This window comes from Pseudochaenichthys georgianus, unplaced genomic scaffold (genome assembly GCF_902827115.2).
Source record: "Pseudochaenichthys georgianus unplaced genomic scaffold, fPseGeo1.2 scaffold_484_arrow_ctg1, whole genome shotgun sequence".
Classification (NCBI taxonomy): Eukaryota; Metazoa; Chordata; class Actinopteri; order Perciformes; family Channichthyidae; genus Pseudochaenichthys; species Pseudochaenichthys georgianus.
In genome coordinates this window covers 196,115-215,045 of record NW_027263048.1, presented here as the reverse complement: position 1 = coordinate 215,045, position 18,931 = coordinate 196,115, and the positions used below count along the sequence as shown (strand labels likewise).

The following is an 18,931-nucleotide window of genomic DNA, read 5'->3' as shown; positions in this document are numbered from 1 at the left end:
CTCCTCCACCTCTCCACCACCTCCACCTCTCCACCACCTCCACCTCTCCACCACCTCCACCTCTCCACCCCTCCACCTCTCCACCACCTCCACCTCTCCACCCCTCCACCCACCTCTTCCCGACACTCACTGCCTCTCTCGCTGCCAGTGAGCGCCCGCTAGCAGCCGCTGGTCTCCGGGAGTCGGATGCCGAGCAGATAGACGCGGTGATGCGAACACGCCGTGACGTCGAGGAGCCGCTCTGTAATGATATCAGGACACACAGCGAGCGACCTGAGCAGCCTTAAGACTGATGCATCACTCGCACTGCAGAACATACTCGTCTCCATCAGTGGGAGACGTGTCGGTTACATTTCAGATCGACACCAAAAGGACACGATGAGATCCATATACGACATAACACTCAGAGATATTGAAGTGACTGGTATATTGATTGTTGTGTTGTCGTATGTGCGTATAGATGTGTCTGGTTGATTGTGTATATATAGGATATACATATTTATACTCATATTTTAATATATATCTGTATGTTTATATTCGGGATGGTGGGAAACGGTATTTCAATCCCTCTGTCCGAACACACAAACTGGAAGATTGACAATAAAGTTGACTTTGACTTGACGATAAGATGAGACCGTGAACACACACGGCAGATGAGATGAGACCGTGAACACACACGGCAGATGAGATGAGACCGTGAACACACACGGCAGATGAGATGAGACCGTGAACACACACGGCAGATGAGATGAGACCGTGAACACACACGGCAGATGAGATGAGACCGTGAACACACACGGCAGATAAGATGAGAACATGTAATCATCTTTAAGTGTGTGAAGTAGAAGCCATAATATCGCCAGGTTATCCCCTTTAAGGAAGTTCTGCAAGACTTTTTCTCCCACTTCTCCCCAGTTTGCCTTCAGATCCTTCCCAGAGCCACCATATGTCCCGCGTCCAGTCCCCCAGAACCCGCTCAGACCTCGAGTACCTGCCAACGAGAGGGAGCAGACATCAAAACACTTGTCAGTATTTAGCAGATGGAGCACAGTCCCAGCCTGACGCACAGCGAGGGCGATCTGTCCAAAGCCAGGCGGAGCGTTTCCGCCCTTTGGAAAGCGCCATCAGACCTTGGAAGCATGTCCGTACCTGTTTCAGCGCCATGGACGGCGACAAAGCAAGTTGGTGTTTTAACCTGAGAGGTGAAGTAGTGGAGTACAAATACTTTGTTACTGTACTTAAAGGCCCCATGTCATGCTTATCCGGTTGTCACCCGTCCCCTTGTTGCTATGAAGGTTGTTCTGCATGTGAACGGTCTGCAGAGTCACACACCCTCAAAGTGCACCCTGTAGCGAGTAAAGCTCTAACACAGAGAAGACCAGTCTGCTGCCCCAGAACGCCTCGTTGGACATTTCTCTTTTCCATTGTTTACTCCTTGGGTATAGTGACGTAACGGCCAAACGTGCAGCCAAGCTGCGGGTGTGTGTGTGTTCGGGCTGGGTTTCACTGTGTCTCACAGGGGGGGGGGGGGAGGAGCTCCAACAAGCCGTGTCGGACAGAGAGTGAATACACAGACTACACAGAGATGCTGTGAGAAACCAATGCGAGTTTGGAACATTGAACAATGTGAATCTATTCTAGTCGACCTCAACGATGGAACTATGATCAGTAGAAATGGCCGTGACACGGGACCTTTAAGTACATGTTTCTGGTATCAGTACTTTACTCCACTACTTATCCACGACGAGTACACATACCTGTACTTTCTACTTCTCACATGTTGAACTCAAATACCTGTAATTTGCTTCCTGGTTCTGTGACATGTGAACTCCCACATCAACAACAAATGACCGGATTGGCCCAAATGGACCAATCCGCGGAGCCCCTCCCACACCAGGACCCCTTAGCTAACTAGCAGGTAGCCCCATTGACTTGCATCGAGCTCCCTGGACTCTACAGACGAGTTGGGAAGGTGGAGGAATGACACGGGACCTTTAAGTACATGTTTCTGGTATCAGTACTTTACTCCACTACTTATCCACGATGACTTTTTACTTTGACTTCTTACATGTTGAACCCAAATACTTGTACTTTCTACTTCTTACATGTTGAACTCAAATACCTGTACTTTCTACTTCTTACATGTTGAACTCAAATACCTGTACTTTCTACTTCTTACATGTTGAACTCAAATACCTGTACTTTCTACTTCTTCCATGTTGAACTCAAATACCTGTACTTTCTACTTCTTACATGTTGAACTCAAATACCTGTACTTTCTACTTCTTACATGTTGAACCCAAATACCTGTACTTTCTACTTCTTACATGTTGAACCCAAATACCTGTACTTTCTACTTCTTACATGTTGAACCCAAATACCTGTACTTTCTACTTCTTACATGTTGAACACAAATACCTGTACTTTCTACTTCTTACATGTTGAACTCAAATACCTGTACTTTCTACTTCTCACATGTTGAACCCAAATACCTGTACTTTCTACTTCTCACATGTTGAACTCAAATACCTGTACTTTCTACTTCTTACATGTTGAACTCAAATACCTGTACTTTCTACTTCTCTCATGTTGAACCCAAATACCTGTACTTTCTACTTCTCTCATTTCCCAAACAGCTGGTTCCTTTAGTCTGAATGTGTGTTGGTGCGTGATCATTATTCTGTAGAGTCATTGCGTGCCTATTGGTTGGAACACGATCCGTGTATCCATCACTTCCTGGTCTCCTCTAAAGAAGAGGGACCAATGGAAACGTTGTCATGTTGCCGTTGTTCAGCATGGAAACATTCATTAGCTAACAATGACATCATTGTTCTATTGATATAAAGGGAGGTCAGGTACTCTTTAAAACAGCTGCTAGCTATGGGTACTTTTTACTGAAGTACACTTCAAAGCCTCTTTACTTTGACTTGAGTAAAGAAGTTTAGTCAGTACTTCGACTTTCACCAGAGTATTTTTAAACCCAAGTATCTGTACTTCTACTTGAGTAAAGGACGTGTGTACTTCTGCCATCTCTGTTTTTAACTAATTCCTCGTTCATGTGTTCGTTATGTATCGGGTAGGAATCCCTCAAAGGGCCCGTTTGAAAGGGATTCTCTGTGCAGTGTGTTTTTGTGTTGCTGTCCGTCTCCATATTCCCACCTTCACTTGGCGGCTCTGGAGAGGTGACAGCTTGCCGGGGTTTAGCCTATGCAAACAGCTTGCTGAACCGCATCAAAGACGGCTCAGATGCCAGCGCCAGACTGACAGACGGCTTGGAGGGAAGGGAGGAAGGAAGGGAGATAAAAAAAAACGCTTTCAAAACGTCCTCAAAATAACAGTACGTCCTCAAACTCCCCAAACTGTGCTCCTGGCTGCCCGGAGGAAGCCGTCGTCCAACTTGCTTTATCGGCAGCATCCTTTTCTTATGGAGAAAAAATCAAGCAGTTAAAAAGGCAGTTTTTAAGAATTTCTCCAAAGGAATCCCATTTCAGCCGATTGTGTTTACATGTGGCTTCAGAGCGGGTTGCATAACAGCCCGTCCCGTCAGACAGGAGATGCACGGAGGGCAAAGGAACTATTGATCTGAACATAGTCATACATGAACACACAAAATGTCCTGAAATAACACAACTCTCGTTTTGCTGAAGATCCGCCAACATCCAAAATAAATCATATTTTGGGAATAATTGTTTCACCACAAAGTAATCTGCATTTCAGAATCAGAAGCTGGTTATTGTCCAGTAAACATGCGAGGAAGGTGCGTTGGTGTATAATGGGGCTAACATCAACACAGTAAGAAGATATGTATGTGTAGCTAATAACTATTTTAAAAACTTACACAAATATATACAAAATAAGTACAAGAACATGACAAGTTACTCAAGTTACTACAAATATGAGTATAAGTACACTCAAACTGGATTTTCAACTGAAATAGACGAACAAAAAGTCAAACACATGGAACTCGCATGACAACATTTAACACTAGGACATCAATCAATATATAGTTTAAACATGTTGATGTGCAGTGTCCTCCACTCGACCCGTCCCCCCTCCCCTCACGCACACGCCTTCTGCTGCCCTTGCTCATTTAGTGACGGGTTAATCGAGAGTGCTTCTGACTCTTGGCCGACGGTACCGTCCTATCAGCGTCTCCTCGCATTAAACCCATCAGCCGAGTCCAGCGCACATCAGACATCAGACCGGGTCCATGCAGGCCTTCTGATGGGCGAGGACGTCCAAGCGTATCAGGCCGGATAACCGGACCGCAAGGAACTCAGGTCAATGTCTTTCGGCTTTTTCCTCAGATTGGAAGTGTTGTGTCGAAGGAAGCGGTGGCACCTTCACAGCCAGCGAGGGGTGGTGGGTGCAATGGTTGGTGGTGCACCCCATCCGCTTCCTCAGACCAACAACAGGGCACTGATTGATAGGCCTGATTTTGCGTGATTTTCTTTGTTATTTTGTATCAAAACCATTTTATGTATTGGTTTATTAAACAGGGACAGTTCACATACTGCACTTAAGTTAGCCGAGCTGTTGCAATGTCAACATTAAAAAAGGATGTTGATATAAAATAAATACAAAGTAAGTAAAATGATAAGACACACAGAGGCTCACAAAACAGTACACACACAAACAAATACAAAGATACAAACAAGATAGCGAGCAGTTAAAGCAGAGAGAACGGGGGACAACATCTGGCTCTTTCCCCGCGAAAACATGCGGAGTGAGTGAGTGGGTGAAGTCAGAGAAAATGAAAGTCCTTCTGTAATCAAAGGCTGGTCGAGTTTTAAGACGAAGAGTCGCTGATTCTACCCGCCGCTCCTCACCTATCCAAAGATCTCCGCGGTGCGCTTTGGGAGTGGGTGGGAGAGGGGGAGGCACCCGCGAGCCGCCGTGCGTCGCGCGCTGCAAGGCTTGGCCACGGATGTGCGCGCGTCGCTCGGTTCCCGTCAGACTGATCAGATGCTCAGCGCGCGCGGCTCACCCCCGACGGCTGACTGAACGCACGAGAGCCCGGAGAGAGGAGGGAAAAAAAAGCTCTCCTATCGTCGGGTTTTTCTTTCGTTTCCCGGTGTGGGAATACTCAGCCTCCGGAACCACTGCGTGTTAGTTCACGTCCCCCTGGGGGGTCGAGGGAAGAACAACAGAGCTTTCGAGAGAGAGCAGGAGAAGCTGGACTTGTTGGAGCCTCTCTCTGGTTCTTCGGGGCGATGCTGCTGATGCTTTTGGGCGGGGAAGGTGCACGGTTTCCCGCAGGCGGAGAAGATGCGAGCTCCAACACACCGCCGCCGTTTTATTTCGCGAGCCAGAATTGATGGTGGTGATGGTGCTGCCTCCCCCAGTGGTCTTTTGCTGCTCCTCCGGATCCTACTCGTGCGGGATTCTTCTCCTTCATCTTCTTCTCCCAACCTTGGATTATAGATAATTTTTTTTATTTCATCAACATTTCTGTTTTTTGGAGGGAGGGAAAGTTAGCCAGAGATACATAGATCGGTAGGTTGAAGGTGTATTTTCGTCTCCAAGTGCGCGCTATCACGCCCAAAATCAGTGACCGACGCCTTGGTGAGGAGGAGGAGGAGGAGGGAGAGGAAGAGGAAGAGGAAGGTGGAGGAGGAAGGGGGGGATGCCGCACCGTCCATCACCAAATATCAACAAATGTCACCAGGCTCGGATTTTGGGGAAGCCCCCCTCTGTTGGCGTGTAACCCGCGCGGCGTGGCAGTGAGAGGGGAGATCTGCCCCAGCTCACGGTGCGGATATACGGCACACCAAAAACTGAATTATTAAACATTCCACTCTTATCTATTTCTATTTTTATCTCGCAGAAGAAAAAAAAAAAGGGGGACCTGGGGAAGAGAACACTGCAGATCCTGTCAAGATGCACTAGGCTGGCTGAGAGGGAAAAGACGCAGTCTCCAGCTGTAGGGGGGCAGGGGGGGTGAGGCAATATTTACTGAAAGCTCTGCTTCCCGATCGCATGATTTAAAGGTGTTTTCCTGTTGAGATGCAACGCCATATCTCGGAGAGAGCTTTTTCCCGACAGAAAATATAACATTTTCGACGGAGAGGAAAACGCTGACAAGACCAGAACATTTTTGCCCCCCAAAAAAACCGTCGTGTTTATTTTTCTGCCTCCTCAGAAATTACATAAACACACATTCAGATTCCAAACACACGACAGAGACACCTTTCCCTCTCTCTTTCTCACCCCCTCCATCCTCTCTCCCATCCTACTCCCCCCCCCTTTCCTATCCACTCACAAATGGAGGTATCTTCTCGGCGCTGAAGATCTTGAGGAAGGAGACTCCGAACCGATAGCTATAGATAAGAGGAGGAGGACACAGAGCTTGCAGGACTCCACTCTGCATGTGTGTATGGAGATGATGGGGTGGTGGCATGTGGAGGTGTCACTCTGAGGTCCCCCCCCGGCTCCTTCCTAACCTCTGGCGTTTGGTGTCTGCAGAATGGCGCGTTTTGGAGACGAGCTTCCCAACAGGTATGGAGGAGGAGGAGGAGGAGGAGGAGGAGGAGGAGGTGGTGGTGGCGGTGGCGGGGGTGCCGGCGGACAAGGGGGGCCCGGTCGCGGTGGAAGCAGGCAGGGGGGGCCCCCCGCAGGGCAACGGGTGTACAAGCAGTCGATGGCCCAGAGAGCCCGGACCATGGCTCTGTACAACCCGATCCCCGTCCGGCAGAGCTGCCTTACGGTCAACCGCTCCCTCTTCCTCTTCAGCGAAGACAACCTGATCCGGAAGTACGCCAAAAAGATCACCGAATGGCCATATCCTTTCATTAGAGAAACACTCACGAGACAAGGTACCGGTGTGTGTGTGTGTGTGTGTGTGTGTGTGTGTGTGTGTGTGTGTGTGTGTGTGTGTGTGTGTGTGTGTGTGTGTGTGTGTGTGTGTGTGTGTGTGTGTGTGCGTGCGTGTGTGTGCGTGTGCGTGTGTGAGGTGTGGCCTAGTGCAGGGTGGAAGTTGTGTTTGTTGTGGTGTGTGTGCATTTTATGTAATGTATTTTCTGTTTTCTTGTCTGCAGTGTTGTGTTCTGCGATGTGGGAGATGTTACACGATGTGTTTGCAAACATGTACTTGGTGGTTGAGTGCAAGTGTGTGAGTACTCAAGTACATGTTTGAGGCTCGTTCAGTTTTCTGTGCTTCACTGAAATGTAGTTTCTTCACACTGTGTGTGTGTGTGTGTGTGTGTGTGTGTGTGTGTGTGCGTGTGTGTGTGTGTGTGTGTGTGTGTGTGTGTGTGTGTGTGTGTGTGTGTGTGTGTGTGTGTGTGTGTGTGTGTGTGTGTGTGTGTGTGTGTGTGTGTGTGTGTGTGTGTGCGCGTGTCTCTGTGTACATGAGTGTGTGTGAGGTGTGGCCTATAGTGGAGAAGTGTGTGTGTGTGTGGTGATGGCATCGTGTGGTGTGTCTCAGCTCTTCATGCAGTGTTGTGTTGCGATGTTGGGAGAGGTTCCACGAGGTGTTAAAACGTGTTTAATCCACTTCCCTATAGAGGCTACATGTACAACACATGGTGGTTGAATGTAACTAAGTACTCAAGTATACATGTTTGAGGCCCTGGCACTTTACCTGAATACGTCCATGTTATATTTCTATTCCAATATATTTCGGATACTTCGATTGTATTTCATTACATGTGATTTATCTCACACTCTTGTGAGCCGGACATGTGTCCGCGTGCTTGAGAACATGGGAAGGAGATGAGCATCTGTCTAACACAGGTTGCTGTTAGGTTGAAACGAGGGCAGGTCGCCGTGTTTACACACATTATCCTCAAGAAGAGAAGATTGATGACAGATATGTGTTTCCGTCTGTCGGCCCGAGGCGCATAACAACCAACGAACACAGACGAACAATTATACAGAAAACACGGATCTATAAAGTGTGAATATCGGCACGTTCATCAGTGCAAGCATGTCCGGGGGCTCGGATCTATTTGTTGCACATAGACTGTCGTGTTTTACTATTTTTCGACATATACAAATATTTCCATTTGATCTAACTGTGTACTTCTACTCCCCTGTATTTCATAAGGCAATACCTGACCGTGTTAGTGGCCGATTACACTAAGTTTAAAGGTGGGGTAGGTAAGTTTTAGAAACCGGCTCGAGGTACACTTTTTGTTATATTCCATGGAATGCTCTCAACATCCCGATAGCAATGAATATCTGAAGTGCTTTGACAACAAATACATACAGAAATGTCATCTGTAGAAGCCGTGATACTGTAAAAAGTACAACCAATCCGTTTAGCTGGGGCGGCTAAAGTAACTGGATGGCCTACCTGCCTGTCAGCCTTCCATCGGGGCACAAACTTACCTCGTGCCCTCATTGGTCATGTGCGCGTTCGTGTGTGTTGGAGGAGGGGCTCTGTGAGAAAGTGGCAGATTTTCTCCGATTGTGTATTTTCAAATTCTAGCGATCTCGAGCTGGTTTCTCAAACTTACCCCACCTTTAAGGCTAAGTAAAGTAATACTTGTTGATCTGTAGATAAGTGGTGTTTTAATTGTTAAGTATATCAAGCAATGCAGATTAGCGCCCAGTGTGCGAACTATACCACGGTCACCGGGGGAGCCGGGATTTTTTTAGGTCTACATTTACATGAAACGTCCCGATGGATCATGTTCATGTCAACAGATTTCCCGAGCATGTATGGGCTACGCAAACTTCAATCAACTTGATAATAAGTAATCCACGGACCACCAATGTAACGTTTGACTGTTTAATTAAATCAACTTAAAATGTCTCAAAAATGTGATCCACTCACTCCACTGTTGGCTGGTCCAGCCAGCCGGCGGCCGTGGGACCACCGCAGCAACTTCGCCCCCCCCCCATCTCGAGCAGCAGGCAGGGAGGAAGAGGAAGAACAGAGTGGTCATCAGTAGCATCATCATCATCATCTTCTTCCACATCTCCTTCGACCTCTACTATGGTAGTTGTAGTCATCAAGTTAGCTTCTCTTGGCTCGTCTTCTTGTGTCTCTTCAGCCCCCAAGTTAACGTTAGCTGTCAAGTTAGCACTAGCACTGACGTTAGCTCCCTCCTCTCTCGGTTCTGTTGTAGCAGCAGTCACAACGTACGATGTGCTACCACCAGCTACATTCGGTTGGTCTTCTTGATCAGGTTGTTTGGCCGTCTTTTTAAAGAAATTGCCCAAGGTACGTTTTTTTTTTCTTTTCGACATGTCGGCAGCAGCAACAATGCCTGGTAAACATGCAGCGCTAACTAAACGAGCTTGTGAGTGAGTGGGTAGTGGGTGGAGCTGCGGGCAGCGTGCAAGCAGGCGACACTTTTTTCATGAATCATAAACTCTAATTTTATTTCACTTATTTTACACCTTTGAAAAAAAAACATGCCCAAAATGGAATTTATTTGGTCATCATATCAGTATTTTAGAGAGCTCCCCCCAAATTTCACAAACCATGTTCCCAGGGGAGCTCATGTCACCACTAGGGGAGCTATAGCTCCCCCTGCTCCCCTCCAGTTCGCACCCTGTTAGCGCCATCTTTACAAGCTGCAACATGAAAGTGACTCTGATGCATCTTTCATTATAGTCCAGTGTCAAATATACATTATTCTGACATTAGCTAATCTCCATTTTAGGTAGTCGTTAAAGTATATTTTGATCAAAGTACTTTGTATATAGTATACTGGGATTTTATTTATATTTGTTACTTTTAACAGAGTATATATATTTAGACTTTTAGTGACTTCTCCGACCACGGCAGATTGGTGTTCCTTATACTAAGACGTGTGTGTGTATGTGTGTGTGTGTCTGTGTGTGTGTGTGTGTGTGTGTGTGTGTGTGTGTGTGTGTGTGTGTGTGTGTGTGTGTGTGTGTGTGTGTGTGTGTGTGTGTGTGTGTGTGTGTTGTGAGTTCGCTGCTGGCCTCGGGCTCACCTGACAGAGAGAAAACACCATGTTGTGGATGATGGCGGTTGTCATGACACCAGCAATCACAATCACAGTGATGCTGATTAAGATGCATCCTGAATACATCATTTTGCTATTGACCTGTGTGTGTGTGTGTGTGTGTGTGTGTGTGTGTGTGTGTGTGTGTGTGTGTGTGTGTGTGTGTGTGTGTGTGTGTGTGTGTGTGTGTGTGTGTGTGTGTGTGTGTGTGTGTGTGTGTGTGTGTGTGTGTGTGTGTGTGTGTGTGTGGTCAGTACTGAGTGCTGATGTCCGCATTATGAAGGCTTAAGCACCATGCAACCAGAAGGGAGAGGAAATTACTCTCTCTCCTCTCTCCTCTCTCTCTCTCCCCCTCTCTCTCTCTCTCTCTCTCTGACCATATATGGGCGGTCTGTGGCTCTTCCTGCAGTGGAAGCAGAGGCTTTTATTGTCAGGACAGGTCAGTCTTTAGAAATTGTAATAAGCGGTCTGGCTTTAAATCCATCTCCGCTTGTTTATCCAGAAAAACAGTTTGAGTCCATCGTGTTTTCTGTTGTGTTGCTCGGGGACACAGTCTTTCCAGGATGTATGAAGATAGATGTGTCTCAATATTATTATTATTATCACGACAGTCCGTGTGCAAATGTGTAGTCTGGACATTTCACACATCTTCCAAAAAGCTGTGTAAACCTTTAAGTGACTTGGACTACATCGAAAGCATTCCTCTCAATTTACAAAATACATGTTGAAGTTGTGGATCTCTATCCTGCGCGAACACATTTTCACTTGACACCCTTTTCGTATAGCACGTGGTGTCCTGCCGACGACGTGGTTTCCACTTTTACTTCTTTTACTAAACCTGTCCAGACATTTTCAATAGTCTTGTTTATAGACACACACTGTATACACCAGTGGTTCTCTAACTTTTTCTGTCAGGCCCCCCCTTTGGAGAAAAAAAAAGTCGGGCCCCCCAACACAAATAGTCAGGCTCAGTGGCGCCGCCAGAGATTTATTTTGGGGGTGCTGTGGGGTAGCTTGACGTTTCATAGAGGGTGCTCAAACATTTAGGGTTTCCCACTAAGGTACCGGGCGCTACAGTGGAAGTTTCTACTGCAACACTCGCCACGCATATACACAGTGTGACTGTTACAATGAAGGCTCGATAATCAGCTCACGGCATATAGGTGTAAGCAGGGGTAAAGTGCTATCTTTATAGGTGGTGTGTGGACCTCAAATAGGGGGGTCCGGGGGCATGCTCCCCCGGGAAGATTTTTAAATATTGAAGTTAAAAGCATCAATCTGGTGCACTTTGAGAGCAACATGAAGAGATCTATGGATCCATCTCTCAACACAGAACTGTAAACAGATTTACTATTTCTTTATGGATATTTTACAAATCACTCCCCTTTTAAACTTTATTCATTTTTTAATGTCATATATTTCATACCTGTTTTTCATTTATTCTCTTATTTTGTTATAACTATAATGATCATATAAACAACACAGCCGAGCTTTAATGAAACACAGAGACGTAATAGTACTGTATCATATTATTTTCGAAACAATAATTTTTCAAAATATGATTTTTTTTTTTTTTTTTTAATAACCATTTTTCCTCCTGGTCTCTCGCGCCCCCCCTGTCATGCCTCTGCGTCCCCCTGGGGGGCGCGCCCCCCACTTTGAGAACCACTGGTATACACACGCATATATATATATTTTAACAAAGGATAGACTTCTTTGAACATTTGAAAAAGTGAATTTAGGGCGGTGGTGGCGAAGTCCATAGGGGCTTGGCAACTGGAAGGTCACCAGTTCAAGTCCCGGCAAGACCAAGTGCTACCGAGGTGTCCCTGAGCAAGGCACCGTTCCCCACACTGCTCCCCGGGCGCCGTTCAAAATGGCAGCTGCTCCTACAGTAACACTAGGATGGGTCAAATGCAGAGAAACAATTTCCCCACGGGGATTAATAAAGTAAATCAAAATCAAATTGACACGTCTTTCTATCCTCTGTGAATATTAAGAGATATGTACATATTGCAGAAGCAAGCGCAACAAGAAAAGGTGTATACTGTATGTATTTAGAAGAAGGGCCAATCCAACCTGTAATGGAGGTGGACGAGAACAAACAATCACATTTATATGTGATCCCTGCATTCATATCAGGAAAACTAGAGTCTGTCCACAAGATCCAGAAAACACATAACTGGATTCAAAAAGGCCTAACGGTTTTTTGGAGATTACTAAGACGACGATGCAGGACAGCCACTCACACACACATAATGGAGAGACACCTGTCCTCCCTCCATCTGTCCTGGGTGGGCTTCACACTTCCCAGGCTGCGTTCTGTACACTCTGTCTGCTCGCCTGCGATGCAGAGAGGTAGACAGACTGATCACAGATACACACATAATAATCAAATCTGGATAATATCAGTTTTGGCTGCAAGTCTTTAACGATTTGTCCGCTGAGATCAAACCATTAACGGTAGAACATCCACACGTTTAATCAATCCACCATAATGGAGATGGACTGGTGAAAACATATATGTGGCTGTTGATATGTTTGATTCAACAGTTATGCACATATACATGATGCATGGACACACACACACGCACACACACACACACACACACACACACACACACACACACACACACATCAGCTCGTGGCTTGGCTTCATCCGTCTGGCGTGAAGCAAGCAGATCCGTTCAGATCAGTCACGGCTGACAGAGGCTCTGATATGTGTGTGTGTGTGTGTGTGTGTGTGTGTGTGTGTGTGTGTGTGTGTGTGTGTGTGTGTGTGTGTGTGTGTGTGTGTGTGTGTGTGTGTGTGTGTGTGTGTGTGTGTGTGTGTGTGTGTGTGTGTGTGTGTGTGTGTGTGTGTGTGTGGGGGCAGGTGATACTGTAACACCTGTTCAGCAGGATCACTTACCTCAGGGGGCTTGACTGCATCCCAACACACACACACACACACACACACACACACACACACACACACACACACACACACACACACACACACACACACAGCCCAGTGGTTGGCAGAAAAAGCACCAGTTGGGACATTAACGCTCCACTGAGCATCTCCCGCTCTCTCTGTGGCTCGGTGTGCGATACTGCTGATGCCACGGTATCACTGCAGAGAGACCTGGACAGGATACAGGAGAACTCCTCACACACCAGGGTTTCCGTTAGCCGGTAATTACCGGTTTTTAGCTGGTAAAATTTATAAAAAACCGGTAAATTCAAAACCTGACAGTCAAAATGTCTGGTAATAATTAGGGATGCTCCGATCGATCGGCCGCCGGTCATTATCGGCCGATATTCACTCTTAATAGTTTGATCGGTGCTCTCTATAAAGGCCGATCAGGAGAGCTGGATCTGATCCATATGGACATAAACGCGAGTGAAGTGTAACCGGACGCGAGAGAGAGATCAGATCAGCTGCTGAGTCTGACCGAGACACGCAGCTCTGCAGGATCACCTGAAGCCCCGCCCTCTGTTTAGCGAGCTGCAGGAGAAACTGACGGGCTGTCAGGAGAGAGAGAGGGGAAAAGAGAGGCTCCGTTTCTCTCGTGTTATTATTCAAAGTTGATGTAAACTTCTGAATAATGTACGTTATCTACTACAAGTAGTTTGTTTGAATGTAATAATTATGTTGTTTGTTGTTTGTGGAATCATTTATTGAAAAATGAATCTGAATTTTTCGATCTGTTATGATTATAAACTGAAGCAATATAAAAATGAGCCCGTGAACTGAGTTTTAAACTGAAGCATATCTGCTCATAGTCCGGTAATTACCTGCTAACGGAAACTCTGCTACACAACTATTATTATTATTGAAATATGACCGGTAAGTTTCAAATTAGTCCGGTAAAATAAATTCTGCCCGGACATTTGACCGGCGAGAAAAAATCCTAGCGGAAACCCTGTCACACACTACTTCATTTGAGGCGCTTTAAAGACAAATATTGGCCCTGGGAGAGCAGAGGCCTCCAACATGGCCGATGGTGCATTCAAGTGCTCCTTAGATCATGGATGTATACAGAGCACTGGTTTAGCTAAGCCCCGCCTCCGATCCGCTGGGTCAAGGAATGAATGGAGAGATAAAATAATACGTATTAAATGGCTTTTAGAGAACAATGATTTAAATAAGGGCGATAAAAGTCTTCGTGCTCGGTTGATTTACCTAAACAAATATGATCTGATTATCTACAGATGTCCCTTTCCCAATGCCAATCAATGAGAAAACACGCTCGACACGGACTGGTAGTTGTAGTACCACCGTTTTGGCCACTACGTACGGCACACTTCCTGGAGGATTAGGCGCTTTCACAGCGGAGTACTTTTCCCAGTATAGTTCCGATAGTTCTTGAAATGTCGCGTTCACACCCAACAAATCCGGAACTAGAAATTAGTTAATGGGAACCTTTTCACCCCCTGTTGTGTCCCTGCGAGAGAGCAGGTACTTTCCTGGGAGAAAAAGGTTCCCATTTCTGATTGGCTGGGCGGATTGCAAACCACGCCCCGTGAAACTCGGAAAAGTTTTGTGAAGCCGCCATTTTATTTGCTGGCATTAGCATTATTAGCATTAGCATTATTAGCATTAGCATTATCCCAGCGCACACACGGAGAGAGACTAACTTATGGCAACACAAAATAAAACATGGGAGCGGTGGAGATGAGGAGGTGTCGGCGTTCTGGCGATTTACTCGGAAGGCTTCAGTAGAAGCTGCTGGGACTCCCAGCAGCTTCTACTGAAGCCTTCCCCAACTCCGGGGACTGGCTTCAGTAGCAGCTGCTGGGACTCCCAGCAGCTTCTACTGAAGCCAGTCCGCAACTCCGGGGACTTCCGGCCGGGGACTTTGGGCGGCAGTATACGCCGTGAAGTGGTTTGCGGCCTGCCAGTAAACCCAAAGCAGAAGAAGAAGAAGTGACGTCAGCGGCTAATCCTCCCTCAGGGACTTTTTCCGGTCTGTACGCGATCTGTACTTAGGGAAAGTACTTGGTGTGAAAGCGCCTAATGACTTAGATGGTTGTACTTTCCGACTATGGAAGCTGTTCTTCATATGTCGGTGTGTTCATGAGCTTTGATGCAGAAACATATGGATGATAAAGAGAAAATGTGCATTTAAATTACATAAATATCTGTTTTGAGCCTTAGCGTGAATATGCTTAGTCGTGAAACCGGCTCATGAACAAAGCAACATGCTAATCATGCCATTAATACATAGCACTTATTTAATGTACTACTATCAGGATAAAGTGACAGTTTGAGCAAATGCAACGAAAGGGCAGCTGTGGGGTATTGCAGTCGTCTCTCAATCAGATTAGTTTAACCTCGCTCATCAACCCTAACCCTGAAGATAAATACCAAATACACCTTTTAATATTCATGACTTACCTGTGACAACATAATCAATGCATTAGATGTTATACATATATGAGGGGTTTACACATACTTACGATCCTCCATCCATATATGGATTTACAGTCGCCTCCCTCTCGTTGCATCCTGATGGTTGTTTTGACAGAGCGCTACTCTCAGGCAAGTCCCTCAGTGTGTGTGTGTGTGTGTGTGTGTGTGTGTGTGTGTGTGTGTGTGTGTGTGTGTGTGTGTGTGTGTGTGTGTGTGTGTGTGTGTGTGTGTGTGTGTGTGTGTGTGTGTGTGTGTGTGTGTGTGTGTGTGTGTGTGTGTGTGTGTGTGTGTGTGTGTGTGTGTGTGTGTGTGTGTGTGTGTGTGTGTGTGTGTGGGTGGGTGGGTGTGGGGGGGGGGTCTGGATCCCACTGTGGTGAAATGCTGTCCTGTCCTCAACGCTTTGTGTGGGCTGCCACTGCTCTGTGTATATGTGTGTGTGTGTGTGTGTTTCCTAGCGCGTGTGTGTGTGAATTAATTAGCATTTTTCGCAGTTTAGGTTTGCTGTAGTTCCCGTTGGCTATGTGTCGAAGGAGCCCTTGCCATCGTATTCACCAGATATACTTCATGTGTTGTTGGTACTTGTCAAACCAAAGCTTTACAAAGCCACATTACCTTTTGGCTTTTTTAGAGAAGTCACGAGCAGAACCCGTGTTTACTAGAGCTGCTGTGCTTTGCCTCTGGCTATGTGTGTCATGTAAAGTGCTGACGGGCCACGTTGGCTAGAGATGACAGAACAGAAAAAGATTGAGGAGAGATCTGTGAGCCGCGGAGATTTAATCAAACTGGATAAGTGCAGAGTGGAGGAAGGACGAGGACCAGATACTGAGGAGAGGTGGAGAGAGGTGGAGAGAGGAACAGGGAAGCAGAGGTTGGGAAAGAGGTGAGGAAACGTAGATGGAGATAGAAGCGGCGAGGACAGAACGAGGGAGATAAAGGGAGACAGAAAGGAGGAGAAAGGAGGAGAATAGAGAGCGATAGAGGTGTAGTGTTTCCCCCCATGTTGAGTCACTGATCTACATTCAATCTGCACTATGTGAATTATTGATTGGCATTTAGCCTGTGTGTGTGTGTGTGTGTGTGTGTGTGTGTGTGTGTGTGTGTGTGTGTGTGTGTGTGTGTGTGTGTGTGTGTGTGTGTGTGTGTGTGTGTGTGTGTGTGTGTGTGTGTGTGTGTGTGTGTGTGTGTGTGTGTGTGTGTGTGTGGGGGGGGGGGGTGTGTGTGTGTGTCGGTGCTGAGATGCTTTTTGCTGAAAAGCACAGTGGTGGCGTTTTCTTTCGTTTTTGTATGCTATTGATGGAGAGCGAGGGAGAATAGGACAGATTGATGCACACACACACACACACACACACAGAGATTGCAGGCGTCAATAAACACACACGCACACACACACACACACACACACACACACACACACACACACACACACACACACACACACGTATACACTCCATTCAGCCAAAAGCACATTTCCATTTCCACATGTTCCACACAAAGCGCGCATACACTTGAATAGACACATAAATGCATATACACACACACACACACACACACACACACACACACACACACAATAAAGTAACCTTAGGGCAGGATTGGTATCTAAATACCACCGGGGAGGGGTTTAACGCACATACGGGAGATTGAGCCTCTCTAAATCAACACCCCCGCTTTCACTCAGATGGTTTCCTCCCAGGCGTAATGAAGCAGGTGTCCTCTCATTTGGGACTCAACCATTTGAAAAAGACGGGGGGTAGTTCAGTGTTTGTGCATTTTCTGAATCTTTGGGTTCGGCATGTTATCAGTGCACCTGCACAATTTTGAAAACATCAACGTTTGTCAAGCAGCCTTAGTCAGGATTTGGAATAAATAGCAAATATTTTGACTGATATGTCAATTACGGTTTGATTCACAATATTGAAAGTATAATTCTCACAATGATTAAAAAATATGTTAAATTATTATGATGTCATTTTTAAGAGGATCTGTAGCAAACAATACATTTAGTTTAGTCTGTAGAATAAAATGTGTAGGCCGGGATATCTTCTCTACTTGTGCCCCCCTTCAATTTGGATATTGGACTAGTCCATGCTATGTTGTTAAAGACTGGATTTGAACTAGTCCATGCTATGTTGTTAAAGACTGGATTTGGACTAGTCCATATTGCTATGTTGTTAAAGACTGGATTTGGACTAGTCCATGCTATGTTGTTAAAGACTGGATTTGGACTAGTCTCTGTATTTGTAGTCTTAGTAGGAATGCATGGCTTACTTCATATTCCCACCGTTATCAGTTTTGGGTAAACGAGCACTTTCTCATCCATTTTGTTGGACTTTGAAAACAGATAAAAGCTTCCGGCTGGACAAACCTTTCCTTTATTTATTTCTCGAGTGTTCGGTAGTGCGGAGAGACAGGGAAGATGGAACGGACCGAGTGTTCGTGAAAGGTGCATCGTGTCCTAAAATGTTTATGTATGTGCTCCATGCTCCTGAGAGGACGTCCACGTCTGCAGTCAGAGGGAGGAGATGCAAACACACACAGGAAGTAGTTTGACACCAACACGGGGTTTCAGATAAAGTTGTCGGGCTTGAATTAAGAAGATTTGTATTTAATTGTAATCCCTAAATAGGGTCATGTTAGGAGAGGTTGATTATATAATGTCACGGCACTGTCCATGTTCTTCACACCGTGAGTTCAGAGCAGTGTGTATACGAGTATTAACAATGTTTTATTGTTATTGTTAGACATGCACAAATTAACCATTTATATTACATATTTGCCACGTATTGCTTAATCCTCAGCGACCACGACAATAACAAGTTCAATGTATAAAGGAGACATTGAAATGAAAATAGTAAACTTTTTTATTTTATTTCTTAGAATTTTAAAATATGTTACATTCCACACGTAACGTTTTTTGCAAGTTTACGACAAATTTAAAAACGGACAAGTCAAATCAAGCAATCTGATTGGTTCTTAGCCGTGATATACTGAGCGTATCCCTCCGCGTCTGAGAAAAACAGTATACCGTTGGGCTGAAAAGCAAACTGCTCCGCGTCGGGCCGAACCACGCCCCTTAGCTGTGATATAATGAGCAGATACCACGGCCTGTCGTGAGCTATTGCTTAATTGTACAATAATGCTTGTTACAAGATAACTCTCGGTCACTTTTAATATCTAGATAACTAAATAAACCTCAAGGTACCTACATGTAGATTATAAACGGTCCTTCGTTCTGGACACACAGCCAAAGTAAATTCAGAACAAAGCTCTCATCACGAAGCTCTCCACGGTTCAAAGATAACGGATGCTCGACTGGCTGTTATTGTTACTTCAAGTGGTCTACAGATTACTCTCGTTCTTCTCTGTTCGGCGTGTCGTAACGAAACAATACCAAATCTATGTACCGTACTTTTCGGACTATAAGCCGCGACTTTTTCCCCCATTTTGTTTGTGCAGCTAACGGCCACTAGGGAACCTCCTAGATCTATGGATTTTACAGGTAAAATGAACCACCTTTAACTCTATGGGCTCTATGACCGGTCCGCGCCCGCCACCTTTAAGCGGCGGGCTCCAGCAGGAAAAGCTGGAGGCCGGAAAAGAGTGAGACAGG

At 45.9% G+C, this 18,931-nt stretch overlaps 1 protein-coding gene across 1 annotated transcript in view; it reads left to right on the top strand.

The window, feature by feature from the left end:
* Window positions 1-6,585: 6,585 nt before the first annotated feature.
* The window catches only part of LOC117442838 (voltage-dependent P/Q-type calcium channel subunit alpha-1A-like), a 101,965-nt gene continuing 89,619 nt past the window's right edge, over window positions 6,586-18,931 (top strand). Inside the window, exon 1 of the mRNA XM_034078799.2 lies at window positions 6,586-6,780. The gene's annotated coding sequence lies outside the window, so the exon portion shown is untranslated. The remainder of the gene's footprint in view (window positions 6,781-18,931) is intronic.